This window comes from Kogia breviceps, chromosome 16 (assembly GCF_026419965.1).
Source record: "Kogia breviceps isolate mKogBre1 chromosome 16, mKogBre1 haplotype 1, whole genome shotgun sequence".
NCBI classification, from domain to species: Eukaryota; Metazoa; Chordata; class Mammalia; order Artiodactyla; family Physeteridae; genus Kogia; species Kogia breviceps.
In genome coordinates, this window is record NC_081325.1 from 61,324,489 (window position 1) to 61,351,415 (window position 26,927).

At 37.8% G+C, this 26,927-nt stretch overlaps 1 long non-coding RNA gene across 1 annotated transcript in view; it reads right to left on the reverse strand.

Annotated features, from left to right (window-relative positions):
- The window catches only part of LOC136792788 (uncharacterized), a 145,774-nt gene that overhangs the window by 96,453 nt on the left and 22,394 nt on the right, over positions 1-26,927 (reverse strand). Inside the window, exon 3 of the long non-coding RNA XR_010837210.1 lies at positions 3,747-3,842. This is a non-coding gene — a long non-coding RNA (uncharacterized lncRNA). The remainder of the gene's footprint in view (positions 1-3,746; positions 3,843-26,927) is intronic.

The following is a 26,927-nucleotide window of genomic DNA, read 5'->3' on the forward strand; positions in this document are numbered from 1 at the left end:
AGTGAGTTGATATTTGTGTGTTTGGGGATGGTGGTAGTGAGATATTTAAATTCTAAAAGGCGGAAGGAGTTCATTTTTCCTATTAGAAAAAAATCTGAATTAGCTTAACTTACACTTCCACAAGGGTAATGGCAATGAATATGGGGAAAATAAAGTGGATTAAGAAGGTGTTGTGTAGGTAGAATATCCATAAATTGGCATTTTATGGAATATAGAGGATGAAACTTAAGAATTGTTATAAAAGGTATTCCAGTATGTCAAGGGTGGTCCATTGGTAATGATGTTAACAGTTATGGGGAATTCAGGTCAAGGAATTGGTTTGGGAGGTTGTTGGAGGGATTATGATGTGACTTTTCTCAATATAAAGCACAATTACAGTTGTAATAGTCATGACAGAAAAATTCAACGTAGTGACTAGGTCTTGGAGAATGAATAGTGTAAAAGTAATTCCTGTCTATACCACAGATAAATCATATGGTTTGGGTACTTATTTTGTCTTTTTTACCGAATTCTAGAGTAGAAACTTTTCCATGACCTCACAGAACTTTTCTAGTATTTGATCCCTGGATTTGAAGAAATAGTACAACAACAAAAACTGTCTGTTCTTATATTTACTGTGTTTGGAATGCACTTATGGGATATTCCCTATTTTTAAAAAGCTTCCCCATATAGCAAAATATGATGATGATCTTCTATTAATCTCTAAAAACTAGAATACCATCATTAATCTTTATCAACTGAGTCCATGGACTTTATATCTCTGCAAGATCAGTCAGCAATTCAAGAAGATTTTTATCAGTGGCAACTAACATCTGGAATGGAATAAGTCATATTTTATTTACTTTATCAGACTAAGTTTATATTTTACTATTTTGATTCAGATATTGAAAAGAGACAAGACCTCATGATTTCGAAGTAATTTTTCTATATACGTGGTTTATTTTGTTGTTATTGTTGTCGTTGTTTCTTTCTGGCCAGAAAAGGGTGTTCAGAGTCCTAAATCTTCCAATACCTCCAAAAATAAATAAGTTTTAAAAAATCAAGCCCATTTAAAAGCCTGATTCTATGTAGTTTAATGTGTAAAAAAATGTTTCAAAGTCAAACATTCTTTATTTCCCCATTTTCCCTCATTATTTTGTACAAAATACAACTTCATTTGTAAAAGACAGGTATTACATCTTTTGAGAAAATGGATTGTATCCTGAGCCTTGGCAAATCTATGGAAATCAACACTCAGTCAAATGAATAATATGAATCCTAGTTTCAGGACTTGCTTTAGGCAAAATATGTCATATAGACAATCTTTTCTTGCCTCCCTGGAGACCAGGGTGAGAATCTGACAGAGTAGAAACCAGAAAACACATTACCTCAAACTGAAATACTGTTTCGGCCCCAGACATTTCCTATTCACTTTAAGAAAACTAAGACCCACATACCACATGACAGTTAGTTCCTTTCAAATAAATTTGTTTTTGTACAGATCCAGTGATGAAAAAAAAGATTAATCTTCAAGTAAAATACCAAGAAAAAGCATAAGTGTATTTTTTTTCTACCTGTTCTAATGAATTAAACATTCTTTTTTGAAGTAAAACAAAGGCTTAACTGCTTTTGAATGTCCTAGAGCTAGTATAGTGACATACACTCAAATTTTTTTTCATAGAACTGATTTACTACGGTCCTTCAGCATGACCAAAAGCCCACTCCAAACTAAATCATTTCACTACTGTCAAAACTAGAATTTACCAAACAGTTTTAAAATGCAACACAGTATTCAAAATGAATCCTTAATGAGTTATTATACTTTTTTTTTTTTAACAAAAACTTTGTACACTGAGGCAAAGTACTGAGGATCTCTTAGAGGTGTTACATGCAATTAATCATAAAGATTTTTTTCTGGGAAAATAAATCTATGTAGGTTTTAAAATTACAGTATTAGGAGTCTTTTTTATCATGTGCATGGTAACTAAAATTTATAAGTAGAACACACAAATCTTTTATACACTAAATCTGTCTACTTCACATGTAGCTACACAGGTCAATGCCTTCTAAATTTTTATGCTGGCAAATTTTCACTAACCCTGCTGAATTCCCTCCCTTATGCAAAATAATTTTTTATACTCCAGGGACAACTACTGTGGTGTATCAGAGGAATTCCTGACCTCCAAATCAAACTTAGGTTAAGCATGGGGTTTAAATTATCTGCAATTATTTAATATGGCCTGACATTATCAAAATGGTTTAAGGAACATATTTTAACCTACAATTTATCTCCCCTTTTGAAAAAATTCTTCTGGTTACTCAGGGAAATAAAAACATCTAATTTACTTAAGAAATGATTATCTCTTAGGGATAAGATTTGTAAATACAAACACTTTGAGATTACATAAATTGTATACTTTTGTTTGTGAGCGAGGATGGTTGGGAGAAAAAAAGCATGAACTTTGGTTTGAGAACACTATTCAAATTTGAGCTCTGTCATTACTGGCAATTGATTGCCCTGAGTCTCAATGTTCTCATCTGTCAAATGGGACAATAATATAGACTTTGCAGATTTATTTGATAGGCTTAAAAGAGCTGGGCAGTAAAGGAACAAACACATGCTATTCAATGAATAATGATTCTTTTTTAGTCAATACCTATACCAGGAAAATTTGACAAGAAATCACTTGGATCCACATACTTTTATTTGAGAGAAAGATTTCTTTTGGTTTCTGACTTAAATTCTTGGGAATACAATAATTTATCAGTAGGGCTGGGAACATTCTAACTTTGTTTGTTTCATTATTTTTGTTTAGACAAACTCTAATTACAAAATTCTGATGCATTCAAGTCCAGTCATCTTGTATTGCCTGACACCGGCCGGCATGGCCCAAGACAAATCCGCTTACAAAATAAATAATTCTAAGCAAATGAACCTGGCTGTGAGTCAATAGTCATCAGTTACTATAACAGCAAAAGCTAGAATTATAAGCTCACCTCTCACAACTCCCTACAACTATGGGTGGAAAAAAAAAGTCAAACAACTCTATGATTTGACATGCCAGAATTAATATACATAACCACATATCCCCAACTTCTCTGACATAAAGAGTGACTAAGTTTAGTTGAGTTATAATTAGAGAGGCATAGTGGGTTAGCAGAGAAATCATTGTGCCAAAAGGCCAAAGACTGGGTTTTCAACCCATCCTCCAGCTCCTAGGGTCTGGATATGTCATTCAGAGTCTTTAATTTGCAATTTCTTTATACAATACCAACAACGCTACCTACCTTGTCTATCTTACACAGTTATTAAGAAGATAAAGCATGAAAGCACTTTTAAAGTTCCAAATTGCTAAATAGAAATGTACAGCAGTTGATTTCAGTGAACTCAATGAAAATTTACTATGGAAAATATGTGCATCTATTTTCCTTCTACAAGAAACAACAATATGATACTTGGCCTACGTGGCCCAAATACCAGAAAGAACTCTATTTTGCCACAAAGACAAATTTGCATAGGAATAAAATGAATATCTCCTTGTATGCATTGCCTAGTGAATTTATGCTTTAGAATAAACATGTTTAATCACAATGAAAGTAAGAATAAGGCAAAATAAACCTGTTTGAAAAAGAGTATAAGGTTTGCTACCAAAAAAGAATAAAGTACAAAATGAACCAAAACTGAAACAAATTTGCCTTTTGCCAGGGACTGACTGTGGCTATTAGCACATCAAATCAGGAATATTTGATTCTCAAAAAGTACTCACCATAGTTTGCCTTGCCAGCAGTATCTAGGCTTTAGCTACACAGTTTTAGATATGATAATCCAGACCATTTTGCTTGTAGCAAAATCAGACTTGATGCTGACAAAAAAAAAAAAAAAAAAAGCTTAAACTTCAAAATCTGAGAAGCATTATACCTCCCAGTGAATTTATAACAATGTATTCATCCCAGAAATGTAGAAATTCTGTAAATATACTTCTCGAATTGAAGAATAGCACTGTTAAAGAGAAAAACCACAGACCTAAAATGGTGTCACTTGTGCTAAAGCCCATGATGCCAAACCTAGATTTAATACCCTGCCCAACTGTAGTTTTGACCTTCACCAGAAATGTAACCTTAATTAACCAATCTGGAATTTTCTGGGCAGCACCAGTAAGGTAATCTGTCACATGGGCCCTCTCTATCTCCCCCCAGAGGAAGAAAAGGTAATCTGCAAGATAAAACGCTTGCCCTTGGGTTCCCCTGAAGATTTCTTGCCCAAAATAATTTTTTTTTTTTTTTTTTGGTAATAGTGACTTCCTGCCCCACCCTCCTTTCTATAAATTCATTTTGTATAACCCCTCAGAGCTCGCTTCTAGTTGTTAGATGGAATGCTGCCTGATTCATAAATCATTGAATGAAGTTAATTAGATCTTCAAATTTATTCTGTAGAATTTTGTTTTTTAACATCACTAATAGCTGTCCAGGAATAAATTTGATTTATAGTAAGGGAACTTTAAAAAGACATCCATTTCTACCCAAATTTACATCCAGTAAATTATTTCTTAGTTTCTCATATAGGCTAAATATAATAAAAGTAATTTTCCATAATTGAGTCCTTATATAAAGAGAATCTAAAAAAAAAAGAGTAGCCTTTAAATGTCTATAAATAAAAGCCAGATCTCAGAGTATATTTAGGAAACTGAGAAAAAGGAAGAAGCTAAAATTTTTTGATCATTTGCTATGTGCCTGGCTCACTGCTTTGGATTTGGTAAACATTTCATCATTTCATTTAACCCTACCCCACGCCCCCTCCCCCCCAAAAAAAACCCAAAAAACTCTACAGTCAACAAAGATCAGTAGTTACCAGGGTTGTGGTTAGATGGAGGGATGAATAGGCAGAGCACAGAGGATTTTCTGGGCAATGAAAACACCCCGTGTGATGCTACAGTAATAGATATATGTCATCATACATTTGTCCGAAACCCTAGATTGTACAACACCAAGAGCAAACCCTAAGGTACACTATTTTCAACCAAGAAGAAACACAGAAGGCTACAAATAAGAAAAGAGTGCCGGGAGAGAAGATGGCGGAAGAGTAAGACGCGAAGATCACCTTCCTCCCCACAAATACATCAGAAATACATCTACACGTGGAACTGCTCCTATAGAACACCCACCGAACGCTGGCAGAAGACCTCAGACCTCCCAAAAGGCAAGAAACTCCCCACGTACCTGGGTAGGGCAAAAGAAAAAAGAATAAACAGAGACAAAGAAATAGGGATGGGACCTGCACCAGTGGGAGGGAGCCGTGAAGGAGGAAAGGTTCCCACACACTAGAAGCCCCTTCGCGGGCGGAGACTGCGGATGGCGGAGGGGGAAGCTTCGGAGCCGCGGAGGAGAGCGCAGCAACAGGGGTGCGGAGGGCAAAGCGGAGAGATTCCCGCACAGAGGATCCGTGCCAACCAACACTCACCAGCACAAGAGGCTTGTCTGCTCACCTGCCGGGAAGGGCGGGGGCTGGGAGCTGAGGCTCAGGCTTCAGTCAGCCGGGAGAGGACTGGGGTTGGCGGCGTGAACACAGCCTGAAGGGGCTAGTACACCACGGCTCGCCGGAGGGAGTCTGGGAAAAGGTATGGACCTGCCGAAGAGGCAAGAGACCTTTTTCTTCCCTCTTTGCTTCCTGGGGTGTGAGGAGAGATTAAGCGCGCCGCTTAAAGGAGCTCCAGAAACGGGCGCGGAGCTACCAAAGAGACAAGAGAATTTTTCTTACTTCTTTGTTTCCTGGTGCGAGAGGAGAGGGGATTAAGCGCGCCCTGTAAAGGAGCTCCAGAAACGCGCGCAAGCTGCTGCTGTCGGCGCGGACACCAGAGACGGGCGTGGGACGCTAGGGCAGCTGCAGCCGCCTCCAAGAAGTCTGTGTGCGAGCACAGGTCACTCTCCACACCACCCCTCCCGGGAGCCTGTGCAGCCCGCCACTGCCGGGGTCCTGTGATCCAGGGACAACGTCCCCGGGAGAGCGCGGGGCGCCTCGGGCTGGTGCAGCATCACGTTGGCCTCTGCTGCCGCAGGTTTGCCCCGCATCCGCGCCCCTCCCTCCCTCGGGCCTGTGCCAGAGCCCCCGAATCAGCTACTCCTTTAACCCCGTCCTGTCTGAGCAAAGAGCAGACGCCCTCGGACGACCTACGCACAGAGGCGGGGCCAATTCCAAAGCTGAACATCAGCAGCTGTGCGAACAAAGAGAGGGGGAGGTCTCTACCAGCTGCCTCAGAAGCAGCGGATTAAAGCTCCACAATCAGCTTGAAGTGCCCTGCACCTGTGGAATACCTGAATAGCCAGCGAATCATCCCAAATTGAGGAGGTGAACTTTGGGAGCATGATATATTATTATTTTCCACTTTTTCTCTTTTTGTGAGTGTGTATGTGTGTGCTGCTGTGTGAGATTTTCTCTGTATAGCTTTGCTTTCACTATTTGTCCTAGGGTTCTAACCGTCCATAAAATTTTTCTTTTTAATAAATATTTTTTATTTTAATAACTTTATTTTATCCTACTCTATTTTATCTTTTTTCTTTCTTCCTTTCTTCCCTCCTTTCTTCCTTTCTTCCTGTCTTACTTCCTTTCTTCCTCCCTTTCTTCTTCCCTTCCTTCCTCCCTTCCTTCCTTCCTCCCTTCCTCCCTCCCTTCCTTCCTCCCTTCCTTCCTTTATTCCTTTCTTGCTTCCTTCCTTCCTTCATTTCTTCCTCCCTTCCCTCCTCCCTTTCTTCACTCTTCCTTCCTCCTTCCTCCCTTCCTTCCTTCCTCCCTTCCTCCCTCCCTTCCTTCCTCCCTTCCTTCCTTTATTCCTTTCTTGCTTCCTTCCTTCCTTCATTTCTTCCTCCCTTCCCTCCTCCCTTTCTTCACTCTTCCTTCCTCCTTTCCCCCTTCCTTCCTCCCTCCCTTCCTTCCTCTCTTCCTTCCTTCCTTGCTTTCTTCCTTCCTTCCTTCATTTCTTCCTTCCCTTCTTTGGCCTTTCCTTCCTTCCTTCCTTTCTTCCTTTCTTCCTTCCTTCCTTCTTTTCTTCCTTACCATTATATATTTTCTCCCTTTTATTCTGAGCCGTGTGGATTAAAGGCTCTTGGTGCCCCAGCCAGGATTCAGGGCTCTGTCTCTGAGGTGGGAGAACCAACTTCAGGACACTGGTCCACAAGAGACCTCCCAGCTCCACATAATATCAAACAGCAAAAATCTCCCAGAGATCTCCATCTCAACACCAAGACCCAGCTTCACTCAACGACCACCAACCTACAGTGCTGGACACCCTATGCCCAACAAATAGCAAGACAGGGCTACAGCCCCATCCATTAGCAGAGAGGCTGCCTAAAATCATAATAAGGGTACTGACATCCCAAAACAAACCACCAGACATGGACCTGCCCACCAGAAAGACAAGATCCAGCTTCATTCACCAGAACATAGGCAATAGTCCTCCCAACCAGGAAACCTACTCAAGCCACTGAACCAACTTTAGCCACTGGGGACAGACACCAAAAACAATGGGCACTACGAACCTGCAGCCTGCAAAAAGGAGACCCCAAACACAGTAAGCAAAATGAAAAGACAGAAAAACACACAGCAGATAAAGGAGCAAGGTAAAAACCCACCAAAGCTAACAAATGAAGAGGAAATAGGCAGTCTACCTGAAAAAGAATTGAGAATAATGATCATAAAGATGATCCAAAATCTTGGAAATAGAATAGGCAAAATGCAAGAAACATTTAACAAGGACCTAGAAGAAATAAAGAGGAAGCAAGCAATGATGAGCAACACAATAAATGAAATTAAAAATACTCTAGATGGGATCAATAGCAGAATAACTGAGGCAGAAGAACGGATAAGTGACCTGGAAGATAAAATAGTGGAAATAACTACTGCAGAGCAGAATAAAGAAAAAAGAATGAAAAGAACTGACCACAGTCTCAGAGACCTCTGGGACAACATTAAATGCACCAACATTCGAATTATAGGGGTCCCAGAAGAAGAAGAGAAAAAGAAAGGGACTGAGAAAATATTTGAAAAGATTACAGTTGAAAAAGTCCCTAATATGGGAAAGGAAATAGTCAATCAGTGCAGGAAGCACAGAGAGTCCCATAGAGGATAAATCCAAGGAGAATCATGCCATGACACATATTAATCAAACTATCAAAAATTAAATACAAAGAAAACATATTAAAAGCAGCAAGGGAAAAATAACACACAAGGGAATCCCCGTAAGGTTAACAGCTGATCTTTCAGCAGAAACTCTGCAAGCTAGAAGGGAGTGGCAGGACATATTTAAAGTGATGAAGGAGAAAAACCTACAACCAAGATTACTCTACCCAGCAAGGATCTCATTCAGATTTGATGGAAAAATTAAAACCTTTACAGACAATCAAAAGCTGAGAGAGTTCAGCACCACCAAACCAGCTTGACAATAAATGCTAAAGGAACTTCTCTAGGCAAGAAACACAAGAGAAGGAAAAGACCTACAAGAACAAACCCGAAACAATTAAGTAAATGGTAATAGGAACATACATATTAATAATTACCTTAAATGTAACTGGATTAAATGTTCCCACCAAAAGACACAGACTGGTTGAATGGATACAAAAACAGGACCCATATATATGCTGTCTACAAGAGACCCACTTCAGACCTAGGGACACTTACAGGCTGAAAGTGAGGGGACGGAAAAAGATATTCCATGCAAATGGAAATCAGAAGAGAGCTGCAGTAGCAATTCTCATATCAGACAAAATAGACTTTAAAATAAAAACTATTACAAGAGACAAAGAAGGACACTAGCTAATGATCAAGGGATCGATCCATGAAGAAGATATAACAATTGTAAATATTTATGCACCCAACATTGGAGCACCTCAATACATAAGGCAAATACTAACAGCCATAAAAGGGGAAATCGACAGTAACACAACCATAGTACTTTAACACCCCACTTTCACCAATGGACATATTATCCAAAATGAAAATAAATAAGGAAACACAAGCTTTAAATGATACATTACAGAACATGGTCTTAATTGATATTTATAGGACATTCCATCCAAAAACAACAGAATACACATTTTTCTCAACTGCTCATGGAACATTCTCAAGGATAGATCATATCTTGGCTCACAAATCTAGCCTTGGTAAATTTAAGAAAATTGAAATCGTATCAAGTATCTTTTCTGACCACAACGCTATGAGACTAGATATCAATTACAGGAAAAGATCTGTAAAAAACACCAACACATGGTGGCTAAACAATACACTACTTAATAACAAAGTGATCACTGAAGAAATCAAAATATACTTAGAAACAAATGACAATGGAGACACGACGACCCAAAACCTATGGGATGCAGCAAAAGCAGTTCTAAGAGGGAAGTTTCTAGCAATACAATCCTATCTTAAGAAACAGGAAACATCTCGAATAAACAACCTAACCTTGCACCTAAAGCAATTCGAGAAATAAGAACAAAAAAACCCAAAATTTAGCAGAAGGAAAGAAATCATAAAGATCAGATCAGAAATAAATGAAAAAGAAATGAAGGAAACAATAGCAAAGATCAATAAAACTAAAATCTGGTTCACTGAGAAGATAAACAAAATTGATAAACCATTAGCCAGACTCATCAAGAAAAAAAGGGAGAAGACTCACATCAATAGAATTAGAAATGAAAAAGGAGATGTAACAACGGACACTGCAGAAATACAAAAGATTATTAGAGATTACTAAAGCAATGGTATGCCAATAAAATGGACAACCTGGAAAAAATGGACAAATTCTTAGAAATGCACAACCTGCCGAGACTGAACCAGGAATAAATAGAAAATATGAACAGACCAATCACAAGCACTGAAATTGAAACTGTGATTAAAAATCTTCCAACAAACAAAAGCCCAGGACCAGATGTCTTCACAGGTGAATTCTATCAAACATTTAGAGAAGAGCTAACACCTATCCTTCTCAAACTCTTCCAAAAGATAGCAGAGGGAGGAACACTCCCAAACTCATTCTATGAGGCCACCGTCACCCTGATACCAAAATCAGACAAAGACATCACAAAGAAAAACTACAGGCCAATATCACTGATGAACATGGATGCAAAAATCCTCAGCAAAATACTAGCAAACAGATTCTGACAGCACATTAAAAGGGTCATACACCATGATCAAGTGGGGTTTATTCCAGGAATGCAAGGATTCTTCAATATCCACAAATCAATCAACGTTCTACACCATATCAACAAACGGAAGGAGAAAAACCATATGATCATCTCAATAGATGCAGAGAAAGCTTTTGACAAAATTCAACACCCATTTATGATAAAAACCCTGCAGAAAGTAGGCATAGAGGGAACTTTCCTCAACATAATAAAGGCCATATATGACAAACCCACAGCCAGCATTGTTCTCAATGGTGAAAAACTGAAACCATTTCCACTAAAATCAGGAACAAGACAAGGTTGCCCACTCTCACCACTCTTATTTAACATAGTTTTAGAAGTTCTAGCCACATCAGTCAGAGAAAAAAAGACATAAAAGGAATCCAAATCGGAAAAGAAGAAGTAAGGCTGTCACTGTTTGCAGATGACATGATACTATACATAAAGAATCCTTAGGATGCTTACCAGAAAACTACTAGAGCTAATCAATGAATTTGGTAAAGTAGCAGGATACAAAATTAATGCACAGAAATCTCTGGCATTCTTATACACTAATGATGAAAAATCTGAGAGTGAAATTAAGAAAACACTCTTATTTACCATTGCAACAAAAAGGATAAAATATCTAGGAATAAACCTACCTAAGGAGACAAAAGACCTGTATGCAGAAAATTATAAGACACTGATGAAAGAAATTAAAGATGATACAATAGATGGAGAGATATACCATGTTCTTGGATTGGAAGAATCAACATTGTGAAAATGACTCTACTACCCAAAGCAATCTACAGATTCAATGCAATCCCTATCAAACTACCACTGGCATTTTTTACAGAACTAGAAAAAAAAATTTCACAATTTGTACGGAAACACAAAAGACCCCGAATAGCCAAAGCAATCTTGAGAATGAAAAATGGAGCTGGAGGACTCAGGCTCCCTGACTTCAGACTGTACTACAAAGCTACAGTAATCAAGACAGTATGGTACTGGCACAGAAACAGAAATATAGATCAATGGAACAGGATAGAAAGCCCAGAGATAAACCCATACACATATGGTCACCTTATCTTTGATAAAGGAGGCAAGAATATACAGTGGAGAAAAGACAGCCTCTTCAATAAGTGGTGCTGGGAAAGCTGTCCAGCTACATGTAAAAGTATGAAATTAGAACACTCCCTAACACCATACACAAAAACAAACTCAAAATAGATTAAAGACCTACATGTAAGCCCAGACACTATTAAACTCTTAGAGGAAAACATAGGCAGAACACTATGACATAAATCACAGCAAGATTCTTTTTGACCCACCTCCTAGAGAAATGGAAATAAAAACAAAAATAAACAAATGGGACCTAATGAAACGTAAACGCTTTTGCACAGCAAAGGATACCATAAACAAGACCAAAAGACAACCCTCAGAATGGGAGAAAATAGTTGAAAATGAAGCAACTGACAAAGGATTAATCTCCAAAAGTTATAAGCAACTCATGCAGCTCAATAATAAAAAAACGAACAACCCAATCCAAAAATGGGCAGAAGACCTAAATAGACATTTCTCTAAAGAAGATATACAGATTGCCAACAAACACATGAAAGAATGCTCAACATCATTAATCATTAGAGAAATGCAAATCAAAACTACAATGAGATATCATCTCACACCGGTCAGAATGGCCATCATCAAAAAATCTAGAAACTATAAATGCTGGAGAGGGTGTGGAGAAAAGGGAACACTCTTTCACTGCTGGTGGGAATGTAAATTGATACAGCCACTATGGAGAACAGTATGGAGGTTCCTTAAAAAACTACAAACAGAACTACCATACCACCCAGCAATCCCACTACTGGGCATATACCCTGAGAAAACCATAATTCAAAAAGAGACATGTACCATAATGTTCATTGCAGCTCTATTTACAATAGCCAGGACATGGAAGCAACCTAAGTGTCCATCAACAGATGAATGGATAAAGAAGATGTGGCACATATATACAATGGCATATTACTCAGCCATAAAAAGAAATGAAACTGAGTTATTTGTAATGAGGTGGATAGACCTGGAGTCTGTCATACAGAGTGAAGTAAGTCAGAAGGAGAAAAACAAATACATTATGCTAACACATATATATGGAATCTAAAAAAGAAAAAAGAAAATGGTCAGAAGAACCTAGGGCAAGATGGGAATAAAGATGCAGACCTACTAGAGCATGGAATTGAGGATATGGGGAGGGGGAAGGGTAAGCTGTGACGAAGTAAGAGAGTGGCATGGACATATATACACTACCAAATATAAAATAGATAGCTAGTGGGAAGCAGCCGCATAGCACAGGGAGATCAGCTCGGTGCTTTGTGACCACCTAGAGAGGTGGGATAGGGAGGGTGGGAGGGAGGGAGATGCAAGAGGGAAGAGATATGGGAACATTTGTATATGTATAACTGATTCACTTTGTTGTAAAGCAGAAACTAACACACCACTGTAAAACAGTTATACTCCAATAAAGATGTTAAAAAAAAAAAAAAAGAAAAGAGTTTACTGTAGGGTCTTAGGAATTGCACTTTGGGAGACACAAATTCTGGTAAAACCAAAAGAGTGTTCCAGGGAAGAGAAAGAATATTTTGTAAAAATAAGTATGAAACATATTAGAAATTACACGATTCAGCAAAACCAATGTTTTACTCTGTGAAAATTCACAGCCTTAATAAATTTGTATTACTAAAAATGAAAATATTAATATGATAGTGGATATCCCCATCTTAGTAGAAATATTTTTGAAGTTTTACCATTAAACATGATGCTGTCTCCTGATTTGGTATATGTTTGTTCTGTTTCACTTCCATCACAACTGGATGTATTGCAATACAATTCTAACCCTAACTACCAGGAGTTAGCATCAGACCCCACAAGTTTAAGGGCTTAACCCTTCTCAGGATTGTACTTGCATCAGATGCCAGCTGCATTTTAGGGGGTTGCCAGGCAACCTGGACTTCCAACTAACTGACTGTAAGTTGGAGGGTTCCCATAACCCCCTCAGCTTTGATAATTCACTAGAATGACTCACAGAATTCAGGAGAGTTCTATACTTAGAATTACAGCTTTGTTAAAAAGGATACTCATAGGGTGAAGTACTGGAAGGGAATGCAGAGTCCCCATGCCACCTCCACATGGAGACAGGCATGTCACCCTCCAGGCACATTAATGTACTTTCCAGTCAGGAAGTTCCACAGAGCTTCTAATCAGGGTTTCATAACTTAGGCATGAATGATTAAGTCATTGACCATGTGATTGAACTCAATCTCCAGCCCCTCTCTGCTTCCTAAGTGTCAGGCTACCTCAAAGTCCCCAACCCTTTAATCATGTGCTTGGTCTTTTGTGGACCAGACCCCATCCTGAAGCTACCTAGGGAACCACCAAGAGTCACTCCATTACCATAACAAAGACACTCCAATCACTCAGGCAATTCCAAGGGTTTTTGCAGCTCTGTGCCAGGAACCTCAGACAAAAGACCAGATACATTCCTTCTTTGTCTGTTTACTTTATTGATATACCACAATGTTTGATCATGTTAAGGAAGTTTCCCATATGAACCAATCAAGGTCACAGAAGGAAACCGATGGCATACTGAAATTAGGGTAATTTTATTTTAACAAAGGGACTATTTATTAAGGTGAGGCTGGAGTATCAAGGAACCTCAAAGCCTATTTCAATAAAACTGGGATTATTCCAAGGATAGAAGGGACAAGGAATTGAAGCACTGTTCAGAACTCAGAAGGAGAAGGTCCTATAGAAAAGCCAACTTCAGGGTAGCAGGGACACTTTTCTGAGGCACACAATTAGCTGGAAGCATTGCTTCCGAAAGGAAAACAGGAACTAAATACTCTGACCTCAATCTCTTCTCACTCCATGAGCTCCTCCTGAACCCAGCTAGACCCCATAGATTGAAACAGCCCTTTGATGGAATCCATACAGGTCAGCCTCCTGGGGCACAGAGCAGAGTGAAGAATGATCTGGAAGAGCAAATATAATATATCCAGCACACCGTGAAGAATGGGTGTAGAGTTTTATATAAAGCTATCTCAATATCCATGGACAATGATCTTTTGGATTCACATTTGGTCTATTAATATGGTCAAAGCTGCCTAAAACTGAACTATCCTTAGATTTCTGGAAAGAAGCCCACTTGGTAATGATGTATTGTTTCTCCATGTGCTGCTGGATGCTACTAGGTAACTTTAAGATTTTTGCATAAATATGTGTTAAAAAGAAAACTTTGCATTTTTCTTATTGTTTCTAATACCTTCTATTTGCATAAATGAGGACTCACTAAAGTGTTTCCCAAACATGAATGCAAAAAATATCAAAGAGGTGTAAACCCTAGTGTCCACCTTTAGCAATATAAAGAACCAAATCCTGGAAGCTTTTAAAACTCAGATTTTCCTTTCCCACCAACCATCCTTTTATGGGAAATGGTAAAGGGAGAGAGAGATTCTATAGGGACCATGGCTTTTTAAAATCATTCTCCTTACACTTATACACTTAATAATAAGGACCATTTAATAAGTAAATGGACAATGAGATGTACTGATATAAAACCAGTTAAAATAGTGCAGCCTATTTCTCACTTAAAACCACTGCCATGTATACTCTTCATTCTCTTTAAATGTACTTGTCCACCCTTTACTTTGGTGTATTATCAGGAATGTTAAAAAATACAACTAGCTTATAGATCAACATCAACTCTCTTAAATGTCCTGAGACTCTTCTTCCAAAAGACATGCACACACAGCAAAAGCCTAGGTGCTAATAATTCACTGTAGTTCAAGTGCCAGGCTATATATCCTTGGTGTTAGTGAAACACCATGGAAATATTTAATGGTAAAGATAAACCAAGCATTTCTAGCCAGTCACTTTCAACTGAGATCAATATAGTGTAATGATGATTTAAGATGCTTCTGAGTTTAACTTAAGTAATTTTCCCTTCTCTCCTCTGAGATTGTAAATCTGACTAATTGCTTCACACTCTAGAACGGCTTCTTCTTGCTAAGTATAATTGCTATGTCTGGATTCTCCTACGCCCCAAGTAATTTTATGGAGGGCTTGCCTACTGATCTCATTATACTTCCAACTCTGATGCATCAGGCTCCAGGCTGTTATTTACCTACATCAGTACACTTGATAAATTAAATCCAGGCCTTGTTAAATTTACCCCTTTAAGGTACAAATATCACAATTTAATATGGATTAAATTAAACCAATAGGCATTTTGCTTCCTCCACCATGGAATATACATTAGTTGATGTCAGTTTCACCACTGAAACACCAATACCAATAATCAGGCTATTTTTGAAATAGACAATTGGGGAAAAAAGCATTCTAGAATAATTTTTGAACTGAAAAAGTAAAAATACTCTACCATGGCTTAATCAACTCCTAATTATAAAAGTGTAACGCATGGCAGATAAAAAGGAACACAAGAAGGATCCAAGGAGTAAAGAAGTAAAGAATAATTGCCACGCAGAGCTAACATCCAATTGTAAAGCCAGTTATTTTGATACCACAAAAGTCTGCCCTTTTAAATTCAGCCCTAACGAAGAAAGTCTATTTTTTCACTTAGACCAGATTATTTCAGTCCCGTTAAGAAAATCAATCAATTCAATTTGATAAACTTGGGACTTCCCTGGTGGCACAGTGGTTAAGAATCTGCCTGCCAATTCAGGGGACAGGGATTTGAGCCCTGGTCCAGGAAGATCCCACATGTCGCAGAGCAACTAAGCCCGTGCGCCACAACTACTGGGCCTGTGCTCTAGAGCCTGCAAGCCACAACTACTGAGCTCGCGTGCCGCAACTACTGACGCCCACACACCTAGAGCCCATGCTTTGCAACAAGAGAATGCTCATATGGCATTAGGTAAAGCAAGTTACGTGGTCAAGCTCAAATGTAAGGGGCAGGTGAATATACACCACTTTTAGAAGAATTGTAAACTCCCTAAGCAAAGGATGTAGATACAGGGAAGTGTGAAGAACTGGGGCCAGTGGTGAGATTTAGTAAGACTGTTAACTGTGCTATCAATCCCGCTTGCCAAACAATACACACACACACACACACACACACACACACACCTGACTAATGTCTTCCTACTAAGTTTGGATGGATTTTTTATTTATTTGTTTTTATTTTGTATTTTTAAAATTTTATTTATGTATTTATTTTTAATTAATTTATTTATTTATTTGGCTGCTTTGGGTCTTCGTTGGTGTGGGCTTTTCTCTAGTTGCAATGTGTGGGCTTCTCACTGCAGCAGCTTCTCTTGTTGTGAAGAATGGGCTCTAGGCCTGTGGGCTCAGCAGTTGTGGCTCACAGGTTTAGTTGCTCCATGGCATGTGGGATTTCCCGGACCAGGGCTCCAACCTATGTCCCCTGCACTGGCAGGTAGATTCCTTGTTGCAAAGCACGGGCTCTAGGCGCGTGGGCGTCAGTAGTTGCGGCACGTGGGCTCAGTAGTTGTGGCTTGTGGGCTCGAGAGCGCAGGCCCAGTAGTTGTGGCACACGGGCATAGTTGCTCCACGACATGTGGGATCTTCCTGGACCAGGGCTCAAATCCCTGTCCCCTGAATTGGCAGGCGGATTCTTAACCACTGCGCCACCAGGGAAGTCCCAAGTTTATCAAATTGAATTAATTGATTTTCTTAACGGGACTGAAATAATCTGGTCTAAGTGAAAAAATAGACTTTCTTCGTTAGGGCTGAATTTAAAAGGGCAGACTTTTGTGGTATCAAAATAACTGGCTTTACAATTGGATGTTAGCTCTGCGTGGCAATTATTCTTTACTTCTTTACTCCTTGGATCCTTCTTGTGTTCCTTTTTATCTGCCATGCGTTACACTTTTATAATTAGGAGTTGATTAAGCCATGGTAGAGTATTTTTACTTTTTCAGTTCAAAAATTATTCTAGAATGCTTTTTTCCCCAATTGTCTATTTCAAAAATAGCCTGATTATTGGTATTGGTGTTTCAGTGGTGAAACTGACATCAACTAATGTATATTCCATGGTGGAGGAAGCAAAATACCTATTGGTTTAATTTAATCCATATTAAATTGTGATATTTGTACCTTAAAGGGGTAAATTTAACAAGGCCTGGATTTAATTTATCAAGTATACGTAGAAGGGACAGTGTGCCAGTTCCAAGAGTAGACCTAGGATGACACACCTTTTCTCTTCTTCTCTTGTGCCTCTGCCATTTCCATGTGAAAAACATGCTCTAACTAGCCAGCTGTTCCAAGAGAAATGAAAGACATTGAGTAGAGCCACCCCAGACAACCTACAGACCAGTGTTTAGAAGCAAAATTACTCAAGCTGTTCCACCCCAAAAACGAGCTGCTCACCTGAGCCAGCCTAAATCAGCCAAGCCTACTGACCCACAGATCTTTGCCAATAGCTGATTACTGTTTTAAGTCATCAAGTGTTGGGGTAGTTTGTTACATAGCATTATTGGTGTATAACTCAGTATACACTGAGCAAAGTTGTTAGGGAAAAGTCTGTCTCTCTCTCTCATAAAGCTTCTCAAAATACACTATATACTTTCCCTTAAACCTCTTAACAGCTTTACTACTGAAAGTGTCTATCTGCCTAACTGGTGACTCTATTCCAGAGAAGAAAGGGTTGATAAAGTTGTTCTGTAATGGAAAAATGTCAATTTTTAAAACCATGAAAGGCCAAAGAAAACATAAACTTGTTATTATAAATATATAGAATTATCAGTAAAATATTCTAAATAGCTATCTTTAATTGTACAAAAATACTGCTATCAAACAGGTTTTAAGGATATGAAGCTTGTTGTTATGATACACATTTATCATTGTCATGCTTGCTTGGTGGATTGACCCTTTTATCATTAGGTAAAGTTCCTCCCTGTCTCTGGAAATTTTCTTTGCTCTGAAGTCTATTTTCTCTGATATTAATATAGCCACTCCTGATTTCTTTTGATTAATGTTTGCATGATATATATTTTCCCATTGTTTTACATTCGATTTACGTATCTCATTATATTTGAAGAGAATTTCTTGTAGACAAAATATAGTTTGATAATTTTTTACTTGCTCTGTCAAATTCTGTTTTTTAACATGTATTTAGACCATTTATATTTAGTGAAATTATTGATAGGTTAGGGTTTATTATTCCATTTTTTTAAATTTTTCGATTTTCTGTTTATTTTCTCTTTTCTTTTTCCTGCCTTCCTGTGTCTTACCTGAACATATTTTAGAATTCCACGTTGATTTATCTATAGTGTTTTTTAACGTATCTACCACATTCTTTTTAACAGCTGCATAAAAATTCCATTGTATGGATGAACCTTAATTTATTTAATCAGCTCCTGGTTCATTCATTCTTCACAAACATAGCCTCTTTGAACTGATCTGATATTTCTAACTCTAGACCTTTTTCAATTATGATACTCACTATATCAAGTTTTTTTTCTAAAATAGTATTTACAGCTTATTTTTACCAATAAGAGTAGTGATATTATTGAAAAAGTTACCACCTCCTTGGGCCTCATTTTCTCGTGTGCAACATAACATGTTCAAATACACATGTATTTTCTCAGGCTATACTGGTTGTAAAATCAAAATAAAATAATACTAACAGAATACAGATTGTTTTGTCCCTGACAACAGCCTCTATAATGGGACTTCTGAAACACTCCCCACACATATTTTTCTCAGTGGCCCTGAGCATACCTCTTGTGTCCTTTAACACAGCCCTATCTACAATATTGTGACGGAACTATTTTTGTCTTGCATTTTAGCTCAAGTTTCCTGAATCGATGTGGCAGATATTTCTGATGCCCATTGGGTGATTTGAAGGAGTCTTAATACTGCTAGTGCAATTTCTCCTAAAGAGATTTTTCTGTGCAATGTTATCACACTGTGTTGGAGATTTTTTGAAATAGAATAGAAATAGAAATAGAAATAGAATTACTATGTTCTGGTTGAGGAATTGGATTTATGTTTTTAAGGATGTCTATGGAGTACAAAATTCAGCAGACAGTTTTTTGTTACCAAGCTCACTTGAAAAGTATAGACCTCAAATGGTTTATGATTCACCAATTAATCAATTTAACTATCATAGTTTCTATATCTTAAACTATGTGTTGGATGGTCACAATTAAAATTTCCCATACCGTTGTTTTTACTCAATATAGTAGGCCTATGAGAATCAGATACCTAATTGGCCAAATCAACCAGTCAGCAATCATCAGCTAAGATATTTAGAAAATATTGACTCATTCAAATAGCAGTGGATTCAATGGTCCTGTATTACAGTTTGACTCTGTCATCAAAAAAGCAGCAGATACATTATTACATTTCCTTTAAATTGGTGAGAAGTCAGTATTCAAACCATTAAATAAGGTGTTAACACTCTAACTCAAAACTCTTCAGCTTAAGGGCACTGAATTGATTCTTCTAACAGTGTAAAAGATTTTTTTCCAGGTAATTTTCTATTCCATTACCACATGTGATGCACAAGAGTACAGCTACACATCAAGTTTTGGGCTGATACGTTTTTTACTGAGTATTGACAGAGAACATTATCCCAGGTTGTAAGGATCAGCACATCATGCAGATCTTTTCGAATTTATCATTATGACTTCTCCTGCAAGAGGCACAACAATTTTAACGATGAGAAAACCTGAGCAAAGGGTGACCCTCTGACTCAGAGGATCAGCAGTCAAATTCCGACTTCTTAACTAAGAACTCCACTGTGCCATGCATTGCCCATACAGCCTCATCAGGTTGTCTTTACTGCTCCAGTCTGAGAGAACAAGGAGTCTCCCAGAAACTTACGTTTTACGGCAATTTGCATTAACATAATGCCTGGCAGGAAGAAACAGCAGCTTTGTAGTGACATATTTTATTATGTATTGGTTTAAAAGCAGTCGTACAATGTGCAGGTAACATTTCACTCTAGACATCATTCAGACTTTCTTATAATGGTTACACGTGTCAGCTCCAGGATGGAGTCAGACAGTCTGGTTTAAAATTCTGCCTTGGTAAGTTTTAGGTGTTCGGACTTAGACAAGTTCCTTATTTATTAGACCTCAGTTTCTTCACCTGTAAAATGGGGCTAGATTGTTCGTTTGTTTGTTTGAGTTCATTTATTTTGGTCCCAGTCTTTTATATTAGAAGTTTTCCTTGGAAATCTGATGACTGCTACCTGAGTTCATGTTTGTGAGGTATGTAGGGTGGGTGTGGTTATTGAACCGTGAACTTCAAAAGGGGGTGAAAAGACAGGGAGCTGAATTTTTCATTGAGGGAAACTCTAGTGTCAGCACCTGTATTGTTTCTTGGGCTTAGTTCTCTAAAAAGGAATCCTCTGATTTTCTGCCTGGGAGGGTATAAATCTGGTTCTCAGAATCTGAGGAGTGCAGTCGGTGAAAGAGGACCCTGAGAAGCAGTTCACCAAGTCAGAATCAGTCCCCTTCTTTTTAGGACAGGACCTTTTCCCCACAATCAGCTGTGCCGACCTCTACAGAAAATCAACTCTAGTTTTGATACCAACCCTCACATACTTGAGAAATGACTAAATAAGATAATTTGCATAAAGAATTTAGTAGAATTCTTAGCACTTAGTTGGGGCACAATTAAGTTAAATATTATTGTTATTAAATCTATAAACTGATATACTGTCAGACTTGCTAGTACACTTGCACAATAATTGCACCAGAACATGTGCTTAAAGATTACCTGAAGAATGAGAAGAAGAGAAAAAGAAAACTATTCTAGTGCTAAAAGTTATGCAAGATCTCTTGTTTTATTTCCTTGGGTATTGACATTATACAAATATAATACTCAGGAGTCCACATCATCTATGAAAGAATACAGAACAGTCATTCCAAAATAGACTGGTAATTCTAGGAAGTGAATCCGTACAATAAATACTAAAGGAAGCTTTAGAAACAAACATTTAAATCTTCATTCTCGAGTTAAGTTTTTTCCAGAAGTGCATTTTTTTATTTCAGTCTTTAAAATAGAACGTACCTTACTAAATGTGCTTTATTTCTACTCTCTACATGCCATTATATTTGTTTACTGAGACACTTCTTGGGTTTGAGAAATAAAACATACACATTGCTTTCCAGAGTTCAAAACCACGTTGTCTCTTTAAATTAACACCCATTTCTCCAGCAGAGGGAGCAAATAAGTTTTTGCATTTTCATTTCTGCCAAAAAGAACTTCTCTGAATTCCAATGTGCTACGGATAAAAAGTGTTGAATAAGAGAGTATATTGAAGAACAAATTTGTAATGAAAATGTATCAAGTAATCTCGATAGCATATATTAAATGTTTATAAAACACTTGTGTGTAAACCCTAAGATTTCATTTTTCTAGAAGCACTACATCTGTGAAAATTTAATTCAAAACATTAGCCAAACAAAGAAAAAATGTTTTTAAGCTCTTCAAATACTAAAGTATACATAGTACATTTTTAACAGTAATCTGCTCTAGTTTTTTGGTTTTGTTGGGTTTTTTAAACCCGCCTTTTAGAAAGCTAGTAGTAGTAGTACAAACATGCCAAATAAACAATGGAAAAAAATCGTTACACATTCTGAGATAGGCTGTTTGTGAATTAATTGTGTAGTATGAAATTCACATTGGAATATCATGATCTAATTATTTAGGCCCCAAAATCACAATTTTTACGTTGTGATTTCTCATATTTAATATCAAGTCATTTGAATAATTTTAAATGGCTTAAAATTTTGATTTAATAAAATAAAAATTCTTTAGTGAGTTTTTAAATCCTATCTTACCTAGTTCTTCTTTCATAGTCTTAGAAATAATCAATTAATAGTCTTTCAAATTTTAATGACTATTCATTCTGAGCAATCCTAATAAGACCCCAAATTTTATTACAGACTTTGAGCAAGGAGAACATTTTTTATGTGTACCTATTGCATTTAGCATTTATGAATTCTTAATATGTGTCCTGGAACTAGGACTGATAGGTTGGATTTCTTGAGTCAACTGATCCATGTATTTTATATCTATATAAAATCATTTACAAATCATTTTTAAGGATAATTTTCAAACTTGATTTTGTTTCTTTCATTGAGGTAGAGGCACCCAGAAACCTTAAGAAAGTTGTGTACAGTTGCTAAGGTATATTTAACCATAGCAACGCAGATGCAAGCAGCCTGGAACACTGGTAGTGCTTCTGACTTCAAGTTTAATTACAAAGATGGGGGACAGGTTAAATATTCCAGTCTGACACCATACCTCGACATGACAGAATGTACTTGCTACAGTAGAAAATGGTTACCTTCGGTGAAAAGGTCGACTGCTGTTTAGTCACCAGGACCCTAGTTCCTGACTGTTCTTCAGAGATGACTTCCATTTGCTTGTTACACTGCATTTGAAAGACAATGCCTTCTTCTCCAATCCTAAATACCTATAGGAACCTGGTGATGATTTCAGTGATTTTATTGTAAAGTCCCTTGCCTCATAACTGCTGTCTCCAAAGTGCTGGAGAAAATATACAAGGCAAAAAAAATGACTTTTTGCTCACTGAGTGTCACCTGTGTGCCTCTAGTCCAAACTAGAATTTTCTCTCCTTCACCAACATGTCAATACAATCACCAAATACTTCGTTTCTACCTCCAAAAGTCCCCTGAATCTGTCTGCTGCTTTCTCCTTTCCTACTGCACTGCCCTTGCCAGGGATACTGTGTTTTAAACTTGGGCTAAGTGGCCTCCAGACCTGCTCATTCCAGGTCAGTCTGCACACTGCAGCCAAATTCATGTCATTAAAATCCAAATCCTATGATGGTAAGCCCCTTTTCACTCCCAGTTTCTATTTGTCCTTAGTACAAAGTCTAAACTTCTTCAGTGGCTTACAAGAATGTTAACTATTTGAACCTGCCTGATTTTCCAGTTCTTTCTGGTGTTGCTCCATGTCGTAGGCAAACTGTTTGTTTATTTCAATCTTAGGTCTTCTTCTCAACTTTATCAACACTTTCCCTAAGTCAAAGTTTCTCACACTTGGCACTATTGACATTTTGGGTTAGCCTTGTTCTTTGTTGTGGGAACTGTCCTGTGCATTGTAGGATGTTTACCAGCCTCGTTGGCCTCAACCCATCTGATGGCAGTGGCGCCCAGCCTCCAGACAACCAAAAATGTCTCCAGATCTTGCCAAATGTCCCCTGGGAGCCAACATCATCTCCTGTTGAGAATCATTGCCCTGGTGAACTAACCCAATCCATGATTTTATATATCAAATACGACAAGAGTTTTATAAGCTAGATCTCTTTCCTCCTTCTTTTCCACTCCCTCTTCTCTTCTGTCTTTCCCTTTCCCCCACCTCCCTTTCCCTCTCCCCTTTCCCCTCCTTCACCCTCTTTCTCTCTCGTAGCAGTCCAGGGGTGAAGTTGTCCAACTCCAGTATTGTTGGGAATCCAGTTTTGTTTTGGTTTTCTGGCTTTATCAAATTAAGAATTTTTTCCTCATCCACAAGGCCTAAGATGACTCACTACCATCGTGTCCACATTCTAGCCAACAAGAAGATAAGAACCAGAAGTGAATGAGCTTTTTCCTTTTAAGGGCCTAACCTAAATGCATACATCACTTCTCCTAGCTTCAAAGAAGGCTGAGAAAAGTAAAACTCAAGTTTCCATTGGAAAAATAATAATATTAATAAAAATAAACAAATAAATGAATAAAGAATCAAAGTGGAAAGTATGCATATCGGGGAACAACCAGCAGTTTTTGCCACAATGTGCCTCCCTGATCACCGAAATAGTAGATGTTCATCTTTCTTTTCTTAACAAAATGCATTCACATTTTGCCCAAGGAAAACAACCACAAAATTCCAGCCAGTTCCTGCACCCATATCAAAGTCCAGGGTCTCTGAGAGATAGCTTTCTCCATAATCTCCATATGTTGCTTCTCCTGATCAGGAAACTATGAAGTAAAAGAAAAGTAATATGTTCCCCATCACTACAGACACACACATGCTTACAAACTCAATACCCAATCATGTCATACAAACAGGAGAACAGTAATTTTTAAAATAATAATTTAATAAGAACTTTCCTCCAAAAGAGGGAAGAATAGGAAATGCACAATAATCTCTGGTCCACAGGAACTATCAACTCCTGCTGGGTAGAAACTGGGAAGACTCCTGCCCAGACAGGGACTCAGTTTCTGAGTCAATTCCATCTGGAAGCCCCTGATTCCTGTACCCCTAATTCTACTTCCAGAAGTTTCTTCTGTCTTTTTATTCTCTATGGCCCCATCAAAGTGGGAAGGAAAGGGAAGTCTGCCCTTGCTAGGGACTGCACTTTTGCAGCCTGATTCCTGCTAGTGAAGGCTTGGATTCCTGAGGGTCTCCGTAGAGCTGAAGTAATCCCAGGCTTTCTAGGTCAGGCTTATGGTTTCTTTGATTATAGTAAATTTCTGGCACTAGTCTCCATTAGAAAGACTTCTAGAAGTTTTGAGTCTTAAGACTTTTACTTACTGGCCTCTTGGCCCTTCCAATCTCCCTCTTCTCTCAACTTAATTGTGGCTTCCTTTAGAATTTGAAAGAACAGGCTTTAGAAAGAAGGCAATCTCTATAATCTGATCTTTGTTGTTGACAGACAGAAATATATAACAGGAGAAAATCTTGGGGTCACAATCTTATTTCCTACTAAAGCTACCTCCTCAGAGCTACCCTTTATAAATGCTTTAATTGGGGGTAAGATGTAGTTAGTTGGTTTTTTCAGCTCTGCAGAGTCCAAGTTACTAGACCCTCATTCAACATAGAACACAAGATTCTCATGGATATTTTTTCTATCTTCACCACCATGTAACACTGAGTATGACTCTTACCAAGTGTTCAGTAACTGTTTTTCAGTGAACTTTAAACGTTGGCTAACTACATAAAACCTGCGAGAAGGGCCAAATAAGAGGCAGGCTTGGTGAAGCATGTTTAAAGGAGAGATCACTGTGGCTGTAATTGCTACAAAAATCCTATGGAGGGGTAGGTTTTATGGAGAACTTTCCACCCCACTGACTTTTTTTTTAAATTCAAATATGTCACATAATTTTCAGATCAATCTCGTGAGATATATAATACATTGCCAGTTCACAAAGGACAAAAGCTGAACTTTAAAGCTTCCTTCTGTTAAAAAACAAAATTCAACTGAGTAAAATTTAACGACCTTGTTGGCTTTATTCAGTAATTCATGAACCAGGCAGTATCCAATCTAGCAAATAGAAAGGAGGTCTGAGGAGCTGTACAAAGTAAAGGACTTTATAGACAGAGGGAGCTGGAACAAGGAAGTTATACTTGGCAGAAAAAGTGGGTTGATTATTGCAGGTTACTTTCCTTTAGAGGATGGCAGGGGTCTACCAGGCAGGTGACCTAACTAGTGCTGATAAGGTGATCCCCGATTGATGGCTTTAAGATTCCATTTCTGGGAGATCCAAAATTATAGAGTTAAGTCTTGGTTTGGTGACATGGGGCTTAGCATAAGTGACTCCATTTTGGTCCTATTGTCTTACACTTCCTACTGTTGCACAACTAGCAAGAGGCAGAGCTTGGTCAAACCCACTTCTTCTAAATTTCAAAATCTTTGCTCTTCTCGTTCTCTAGAACTGCCTCTTGTGTGATTCCAGGCCAAGGAGAGGTGGGGGAGAGTATTCTAAGCAGAGAGACAAGTCATGAGCAAATGGTGCCAAAGGAAGAAAAAATAAGAATGTTTAGAAAAGAATTTGGTGTATATATATATATATATATATATATATATATATATATATATATATATGCTGGATTGGGGGAAAAGAGTGATTTTGTACAGAAAAAAAGAAACTAATGACAGATTAAATTGAAAAGACCCTGACAGGGAAAAGTATTGATATTTTGAGTATTTGATGACTAAGTCTCCTTGAATGAGACTCCGGAGATTTGGCTGAATTCCAATACAAAGCAAGTTGTGCTACAACAAGTTTGCATTTTATGGGTAGATATTTTAATGCTTGCCTTCTTTCTTTTATGAGATAATTATTGTTTGATTATGTGGAATAATGGTGTGTTATTGTTTTCACAATTTTGAAGGAAAAAAGTTGAAATTTCCTTTCTTTTACAATATAATTCATGCTGTTTAATATTTATCTCCTTCACTCATCTTATTGTCACTGCCACAAATAACAATGAAGTAAATAACATTTTTCATTTTCCTTGAACAATTGTTTAGGAAAAGTTACTTTAATCTTAGAGGATGAAATGATGGGTTTTTTTTTTTTTCCTCTGAATGCTTTTATCTCACATAGGAAATACAAAAGATGCACAAATGAGTTGATTATCTTGGTATCCATTTTAGCAAGCTGGTTTCATGATCAGGAAATTCATTGTCAAAGAGGAGTTTCAAAAGAAAAATTAGGGCATTTTAGTGTCACTTAATTAGATAAATGGATCTCGGTAATTAGACTTTTTGGGGGATGATAATGTATTTGTCAGACGTATTTAGGCAAGTTTATTTAATAAATATTCCCATGAGATGTTAGTCCCTCTTGTATTTAATCCTGATGGGTTTCTATACATATCCTGAGGATATTAGGGAATTTCCTGTTCAGTTAGTGGGCTGCTCCAAATTTTCTCTTAGTTTCAGAAATGACAGAGATCTCATCCCAGCCTTAAATGACTATTTAAAGAATACTGACTAGAATAGGTGATTAGCAATGGGAAATAGTTTGTGTAATTGAAATTTATCTTGGGCCAAAGAAGACAGAGAAGGGAGAGAG